Consider the following 8787-nt stretch of genomic DNA (forward strand, 5'->3'; position numbering starts at 1 on the left):
CCAATCACCAGGCAGGGTCCGTTCTTGCCGCCCCCCACCCCACCCCACCCCCACTGTCGCCCTCACCCTCTTTAATGCCCTGTGGTCTGTCTGGCTTTTCCCCCACCTCTCTGCTCAGATGACTCTCCACGACTTCTCAGAAGCTCCCCACTGGCCTTGACCTCTGTGCAGTCTTTACACCTTGGCCACACTATTCTTCTTACAACTCTCTTCTACTATGGCTTTTTCTTCCAAAAAAAAAAGTTTTTTTTTAAAAATTTTCAATTGTGGTAAAAAGCATATGGTGATATAAAATTTATCCCCTTAACCATACAGTTTATGCATACAGTTCAGTATGTTAACTATATTCACATCGTTGTATAACAGATCTCTAGAACTTTTTCATCTTGCGAACCTGAAAGTTGATGTCCATCAAACACCATTCCTCCTCCTCCCAACCCCTGGCAACTTTCTGTCTATTAGTCTGACTAGTTTAGGTGCCTCATATAATCATAGTATTTGGCCTTTTGTGACTGGCTTATTTCACTTACCATACTGTCCTCAGGGTTCATCCATGTTGCTGTATATGACAGGATTTTCTTCCTTTTTTGAGGCTGATTAATATTCCATCGTATCTATAGACTACAGTTTCTTTATCCATTTGTCTGCTGATGGACATTTGGGTGGTTTTCACTTCTTCACCATTGTGAATAATGCTACAATGAACATGGGTGTGCAAATATCTCAAGATCCTGTCTGCTAGGGCTCCTTTATTGGCGTTATTTGGCTTCTCTTGGTATTTCTCCCCTTCCGGTTCCTTTTCTTCCTCCCATTACTCAATGCACTTTTACCCTGAGGCCTGGCTTTCACTGTTCCAAGCACCCTTTCCAGACCTTCTCTCTTGTGGCTCCCCATGACCTCTAGGCCAACGGCTGTGGGGTAGTGGAAAGGGAATGAGGCCAGGGTTGAGCTCCTGGGGCCTTCGTCTGCTGTTAATAGACTTGGACAGCTCTTCCTGCCTGCACCTCAATTTATTCACCTCTCAGAGGGAAAGGATGCACAGGAAACTTCCTGCTTTAAGCATTATGGATCCCTCCTTGTCAAATACATAGCTCCAGGGCTTCCCTGGTGGCGCAGTGGTTGAGAGTCCGCCTGCTGATGCAGGGGACACGGGTTCGTGCCCCGGTCCAGGAAGATCCCACATGCCGCGGAGAGGCTGGGCCCTTGAGCCGTGGCCGCTGAGCCTGCGCTCCGCAACGGGAGAGGCCACAACAGTGAGAGGCCCGTGTAACGCAAAACAAACAAACAAACAAATACATAGCTCCAGAGCTGAGCTTTCTCCTGTCCTCCAGCCAGTTCAAGGACAAGCCTGCTGGACATCTTTATCCAGGTGACCCAAAGGCTCCCAGAACACCTTTTCTCTGTTTTCCTTCTCAGCCTCCCACCAACATCACTCTGGAATGTACTCTTTCCTCATCTCCCTCTAAGGTATAATTTAGAGGCTATCTCCTCCGTGCCATCTTCCCAGCCTGCCCCAGTCCTGGATGATTAGTCTTCTCTAAGATTTCCCCCGCACTCACTGTCTACATCATTCATGAGGTACTTAGACCCAACCATAAGAATGTAAAACACAGCTTTTCAGGAAGATGGTGTTGAAGGCCAAGAAGGAAGCCCCTGCCCCTCCCAAAGCCGAAGCCAAAGCAAAGTCTTTAAAGGCCAAGAAAGCAGTGTTGAAAGGCGTCCACGGCCACAAAAAAAGAATGTCTGATGTAATCTACCTTCCAACGGCCCAAAACACTGAGGCTCAGGAGGCATCCCAAATATCCTCAGAAGAGCGCCTTTCAGAGAAACAAGCTTGACCATTATGCCATCATCAAGCACCTAGTCAGCCATGAAGAAGACTGAAGACAACAACACATTGGTGTTCAATATGGATGTCAAAGCCAACAAATACCATATTAAACAGGCTGTGAAGAAGCTCTATGACATTGATGTGGCCAAGGTCAACACCCTGATCAGGCCTGATGGAGAGAAAAAGGCATATGTTCGACTGGTTCCTGACTATGATGCTTTGGATGTTGCCAACAAAATTGGGATCATCTAAACTGAGTCCAGCTGGCTAATTCTAAATATAAAAGTTTTCAGTATATATAAAAGAAAGAATGTAAAACACAGAAGGGGATGGCACATGCAGTTACCCCTGCTGGACTCTCAGCACCCTGGGGGCAGGAGGTATCTCAACCTCATCTCCACAGCCTAAAGTGTGAGGCACTATTCTCTAGTGAGAGGAGGCACCTGGCAAATGCTTACTGTTTTTTTTCTTTTTTTTTGCGGTACGTGGGCCTCTCACTGCCACGGCATCTCCCGTCACGGAGCACAGGCTCCAGACGCGCAGGCCCAGCGGCCATGGCTCACGGGCCTAGCCGCTCCGCGGCATGTGGGATCTTCCCGGACCGGGGCACAAACCCGTGTCCCCTGCATCAGCAGGCGGACTCTCAACCACTGCGCCACCAGGGAAGCCCATGCTTACTGTTTATGAGAGCAAAACCTTGGTCAGTCTCATCCTACCTGACTTCTCTGCAGCCTTTGACACTGGTGACAATTTCTTCTTGTAACACTTATGCTTTGGTCTCTGGCTGCTGTGCTCTTGCTTACCTTCCTAACTCTCTGGCCACTGCTCCTCAGGTCTTTTAAGCCCTTCTCTTTTCTTATTTCCCTTGAAAATTCCCCTTGGACAATATCTTCCATGCCTATTGCTTCCACTCTCACCTCTCAACCAAGGATGCCCATTTATTCATTCAGCAAACATGCACAAAGTACTTGCTATGGTTCAGAATCTGGCCTAGGGACTTCCCCGGTGGTCCAGTGGTTGGGACTCTGTGCTTCCACTGCATGGGGCTCAGGTTTGATTCCTGGTCAGGGAACTAAGATCCTGCATGCCAGCGCAGCATGCCCACCCCCGTCCCGACCAAAAATAAAAAAGAATCTGGCCTAGACAGCTGGGGAGAAACCTGAATCAGACCTGCTTCCTACCCTCACAATCTGGCAGTAGGGACGGACTAGCAACAGTCAGAGCCCAGGGTGGGGTGGGGAAGAGGTATCGTGGGGGACAGAGTACTGCAAGCTCAGGCTTCCTGTCTCCCCCTCTAGCTACTGGTTACAGCCACCTGGATACACCACAAACATCTCTAATGCAACGTGTCCCCAGCTGAATTTATCAACCTTTCAAACCTACTTGCCCTCCCTTGTTCCCTATGCTAGTTAAGCACACTGCGATGGAGAAGCTTGAGACCTCTTCTCTTTCAGCCCCTCCACATTTAGTGGACCACCAGTCTCCTCTCCTCTTCCTCCTCTCTCCTCCTGGAATTCCTCAGCACCTCTCCATTCCCAAAGGCCTGGATCACTGACCATGACGGCCAGAGCTGACCCCTGACCAGCCTCTGCCACCTTCTCCTGTTCCCATCCTGCATTCCACTCTCTGATAAAGGGTAGTTTACTTAAAAAAAAAAACCTGCTTAAAACTCCAAAAGGCTTTTCATTAAATCCAGAATTAAACAAATGAAAACCCCTTGGTATGGCATGGCTTGCCTCCAGCTCCTCCATCCACATCTATGCACTACTTGTAAATCCTGAGCCCCTCTATACAGCCTTCTGGAAAGCTTTATTGAGTGCCTAGCACTATTCCAGGCCTTGGTGACACAGAGATGAATAGACATTCTGCGTAGAGGAACCAACAGTGAGGTTCTTTGGGCATGCTGTGTCTCCCTTCTAGGACAGCATCTTCTCTGTGTGTTCTTCTCTACCCTGCCATGCAGAGTTAGTGACCTATGCACACTTCAGTATAACCGTTTTCATACAGTGCTGCTTTTTCATTGTGTTTCTGTGAGCCTGGCATATGGTAAACACTCTCTCAGTGCTGAAATCCATTCATTTATTCAACAAATATTTACTGAACACCTACTATGTGACAGGCACTGTTGGGTGCTGAGGGCAGATCAGTGAACAAAACAGACACTATTCTTGCCATCACAGAGCCTACATTCTAGTGTAGGAGAGAGATAAATAAGTAAAATAAATAGGGTACTTTATAAACAACTTTTTTTGTTTTTTTGGCTGTGCGGCTTGCAGGATATTCCCCAGCTGGGCCACAGCTGTGAAAGCCCAGAATCCTAACCACTAGGCCGCCAGGGAACTTCTGATAGGGTACTTTATTTTATTTTTTAAAAAATATTTATTTATTTGGCTGCATTGGGTCTTAGTTGCAGCATGTGGGATCTTTGTGGTGGCATGTGGGCTCTTCATTGCAGCATACGGGCTGTCTAGTTGTGGCACGCTGGCTCAGTAGTTGCAGCACGTGGGCTTAGTTGCCCCATGGCATGTGAGATCTTAGTTCCCCGACCAGGGATCGAACCCACGTCCCCTGAATTAGAAGATGGATTCTTAACCATTGGACCACCAAGGAAGTCCCCCGATAGAGTACTTTAAATGGAGATGTGCTATGGAGAAAAAAATTTGAGTTGGAGAAAGAAGGTTGAGAGTGGAAGGAGTGTCTACAAGTTTAAATAGGGGATTCAGAGTAGGTCTCATTGATAAGATGATGTTTGAACAATGAAACAATGAAGTAAGTGAAAGCAGGAGCTATGTGGATGCCTGCAGAAAGAGCTTCTAGGCAGAAGCAACAGCCAATGCAAAGGCCTTGAGGCAGGAATGAGAACAGTACATGAAAGGAGAAAGATGCTGTGTGTGCATGGGGGAAGATTGTAGGACCCTGTAGACCACTGTAGAGACTTTGGCTTTTACTGTGAATAAACGAGGGAGCCATTGGGGGATTTTGAACAGGGGAGGGACATGATCTGACTTAAAGTTTAAAGGTATCCCTCTGGCTGCTTTGTTGTGATTGGTACATAGCAGAAGCAAGGGTGGGAGCAAAGAAACCAGTGAGGAAGCTACTGGAATAATCCAGGTGATAGATGATGGTGGCTCAGATTAGGGTGTTAGTATGTTGGTGATGGGAAGTGGTCAAGCTCTGAACATTTAAAAAAATTTTTTTAGGGCTTCCCTGGTGGTGCAGTGGTTGAGAGTCTGCCTGCCGATGCAGGGGACATGGGTTCGTGCCCCGGTCTGGGCAGATCCCACATGCCGCGGAGCGGCTGGGCCCGTGAGCCATGGCCGCTGAGCCTGCATGTCCAGAGCCTGTGCTCCGCAACGGGAGAGGCCACAGCAGTGAGAGGCCCGTGTACCGCAAAAAAAAAAAATTTTTTTTTAATTGAAGTATAGTTGATTTGCAATGTTGGTTAATTTCTACTGTACAGCAAAGTGATTCAGTTATACATATACATACATTCTTTTTCATATTCTTTTCCATTATTGTTTATCACAAGATGTTGAATATAGTTCCCTGTGCTGTACAGTAGGACCTTGTTGTTTATCCATTCTATATACAATAGTTTGCATCTACTAATCCCAAACTCCCACTCCATCCTCTCCCCATGCCCCCAGCAACCACAAGTCTGTTCTCTATGTCTGTGAGTCTGTTTCTTTTTCATAGATACATTCTTTTGTGACATATTTCAGATTCCACATATAAGGGATATCATGTGGTATTTGTCTTTCTCTGTCTGACTTACTTCACTTAGTATGATAATCTCTAGTTGCATCCATGTTGCTGCAAATGGCATTATTTTGTTCTTTTTTATGGCTGAGTAATATTCCATTGTATATATGTACTGCATCTTCTTTATCCATTCATCTGTCTATGGACATTTAGGTTAGCTAATTATAAATAGTGCAATGAACATTGGGGTGAGTGTATCTTTTCGAATTATAGTTTCCTCCAGATATATGCCCAGAAATAGGATTACAGGATCATATAGCAACTTTATTTTTAGTTTTTTGAGGAACGTCCATACTGTTTCCTATAGTGGATACGCCAATTTACATTCCCACCAGCAGTGTAGCAGGGCTCCCTTTTCTCCACACCCTCTCCAGCATTTGTTATTTGTGGACTTTTTAATGATAGCCATTCTGAGTGGTGTGAGGTGGCACCTCACTGTACTTTTGATTTGCATTTCTCTAGTAATTAGCGATGTTGAGCACCTTTTCATATGCCTATTGGCCATCTGTATGTCTTCTTTGTAGAAATGTCTATTTAGGTCTTCTGCCCATTTTCTCACGGGATTTTTTAAAATTAATTAATTAATTAATTAATTAATTAATTTTGGCTGCGTTGGGTCTTCGTTGTTGCACGTAGGCTTTCTCTAGTTGCGGCAAGTGGGAGCTACTCTTCGTTGCAGTGTGCGGGCTTCTCATTGTGGTGGCTTCTCTTGTTGCAGAGCATGGGCTCTAGGTGCACAGGCTTCAGTAGTTGTGGCACGCGGGCTCAGTAGTTGTGGCTCACGGGCTGTAGAGCACAGGCTCAGTAGCTGTGGTGCATGGGCTTAGTTACTCCATGGCATGTGGGATGTTCCCAGACTGGATAGAACCCACTTCCCCTGCATTGGCAGGTGGATTTTTTTTTTTTTTTTTTTTTTTTTTTGTGGTACCCGGGCCTCTCACTGTCATGGCCTCTCCCGTCACGGAGCACAGGCTCCGGAAGCGCAGGCTCAGTGACCATGGCTCACGGGCCCAGCCGTTCCGCGGCATGTGGGATCTTCCCAGACCGGGGCATGAACCCGTGTCCCCTGCATCGGCAGGCAGACTCTCAACCACTGTGCCACCATGGAAGCCAGGCAGGTGGATTCTTAACCACTGCGCCACCAGGGAAGTCCAGGTTGTTTGTTTTTTTGTTATTGAGTTGTGTGAGCTGTTTGTATATTTTGGAAATTAAGTCCTTGTCGGTTGCATCATTTGCAAATATTTTCTCCCAGTCTGTAAGTTTGGACTTTTTTTTTTTTTTTTTTTTTTGCGGTACGCGGGCCTCTCACTGCCTCTCCCGCCGCAGAGCACAAGTTCCAGACGCGCATGCTCAGCAGCCACGGCTCACGGGCCCAGCCTCTCCACGGCAGGCGGGATCCTCCTGGACCGGGGAACTAACCCGTGTCCCCTGCATCGGCAGGCGGACTCCCAACCACTGCGACACCAGGGAAGCCCTGGACATACTTTTGAGATAAAGCCAATGGTATTTGATGATAGATTGCATGTGATATATGAGAAAAAGAGAACCTTTAAGGATGGCTCCAGGAACTATACTCAATATCTTGTAACAACCTATAATGGAAAAGAATCTGAAAAAGAATATATGTTTATATAGTTATCTGAATCACTTTGCTGTACACCTGAAACTAACACAACATTGTAAGTTAACAATACTTCAACTTAAAAAATTGGTTAAAAATTTTTTTAAATAAATAAAATAAATAAAAAAGAAAAGGATGGCTCTGGGATTTTCAGTCTGGGCAACCAAAAGGATGGAGTTGCCAATGAATTGAGATGAATAAGAGAGCAGGTAGGTCAGATTTCGGGGAAGAACAAGAGTTCCATTTCTGACATGCTAAGTATTGGTCAGGGTTCTTCAGAGAAAAGAAGCAGATCCATTAGGATATATATATATATAATATATATTATTTATATATATAATGTATATTTTTTCATGGCTGAGTAGTATTCCATTGTATGTATGTACCACATCTTTTTTATCCATTCATCTGTTGATGGATATTTAGGTTGCTTCCATGTCTTGGCTATTGTAAATAGTGCTGTTATGAACATTGGCGTTGATGCTGCCGTCTTTATTTATTTATTATTTTTATTTTTATTTTTAATTTATTTATTTTTGTCTTCGTTGGGTCTTCTTTGCTGCGTGCGGGCTTTCTCTAGTTGTGACGAGTGGGGGCTACTTTTGGTTACAGTGCACAGGCTTCTCTCGTTGTGGAGCACGGGCTCTAGGCGCGCGAGCTTCAGTAGTTGTGGCACGTGGGCTCAGTAGTTGTGGCTCGTGGGCTCTAGAGCGCAGACTCAGTAGTTGTGGCGCACGGGCTTAGTTGCTCCGCATCATGTGGGATGTTCCCAGACCAGGGCTTGAACCCATGTCCCCTGCATTGGCAGGCGGATTCTTAACCACTGCGCCACCAGGGAAGCCCTATTTATTATTTTTTACCATTTAAAAATTGAAGTATTGTTAATTTACAATGTTGTGTTAGTTTCAGGCGTACAGCAAGTGATTCATATATATATATATTCTTTTTCAGATTCTTTTCCATTGTAGGTTATTATAAGATAATTGAATATAGTTCCCTGTGCTATTCAGTAGGTCCTTGTTGTTTATCTATTTTATACATAGCAGTGTTAATCCCAAACTCCTAATTTATCTCTCCCCCCACCCCAGCCATACTGAAGTCTTTTTTTAAAATTTAATTAATTAATTAATTTACTGGCTGTGTTGTGTCTTCATTGCTGCGAGCGGGCTTTCTCTAGTTGTGGTGAGAGGGGGCTACTCTTCGTTGCGGTGCCCAGGCTTCTCATTGTCGTGGCTTCTCTTGTTGCGGAGCACGGGCTCTAGGCACACAGGCTTCAGTAGTTGTGGCTTGTGGGCTCTAGAGTGCAGGCTCAGTAGTTGTGGTGCACGGGCTTAGTTGCTCTGCAGCATGTGGGATGTTCCCAGACCAGGGCTCAAACACGTGTCTCCTGCATTGGCAGGCGGATTCTTAACCACTGCGCCACCAGGGAAGCCCCATGCTGAAGTCTTGATGCAGAATTTCTTCCCAGAGAAACCTTAGTGTTGCTCCAAAGGCCTTTCAACTAACTGGATGAGGTCCACCCACATTATCAAGGTAATCTTTACCTAAAGTCAGCTGATTGTGGATGTTAACC

General features: G+C 45.7%; 1 pseudogene across 1 annotated transcript; it reads left to right on the top strand.

Annotated features, from left to right (window-relative positions):
* The first annotated feature begins 1625 nt into the window (after positions 1-1625).
* On the top strand, positions 1626-2103 carry LOC307047727 (large ribosomal subunit protein uL23-like; annotated as a pseudogene). The gene has a single exon. The product of its transcript is annotated as a large ribosomal subunit protein uL23-like (transcript).
* Positions 2104-8787: the final 6684 nt, after the last annotated feature.

This window comes from Hyperoodon ampullatus (genome assembly GCF_949752795.1).
Source record: "Hyperoodon ampullatus genome assembly, chromosome: 2".
In the NCBI taxonomy this organism is placed as follows: Eukaryota; Metazoa; Chordata; class Mammalia; order Artiodactyla; family Ziphiidae; genus Hyperoodon; species Hyperoodon ampullatus.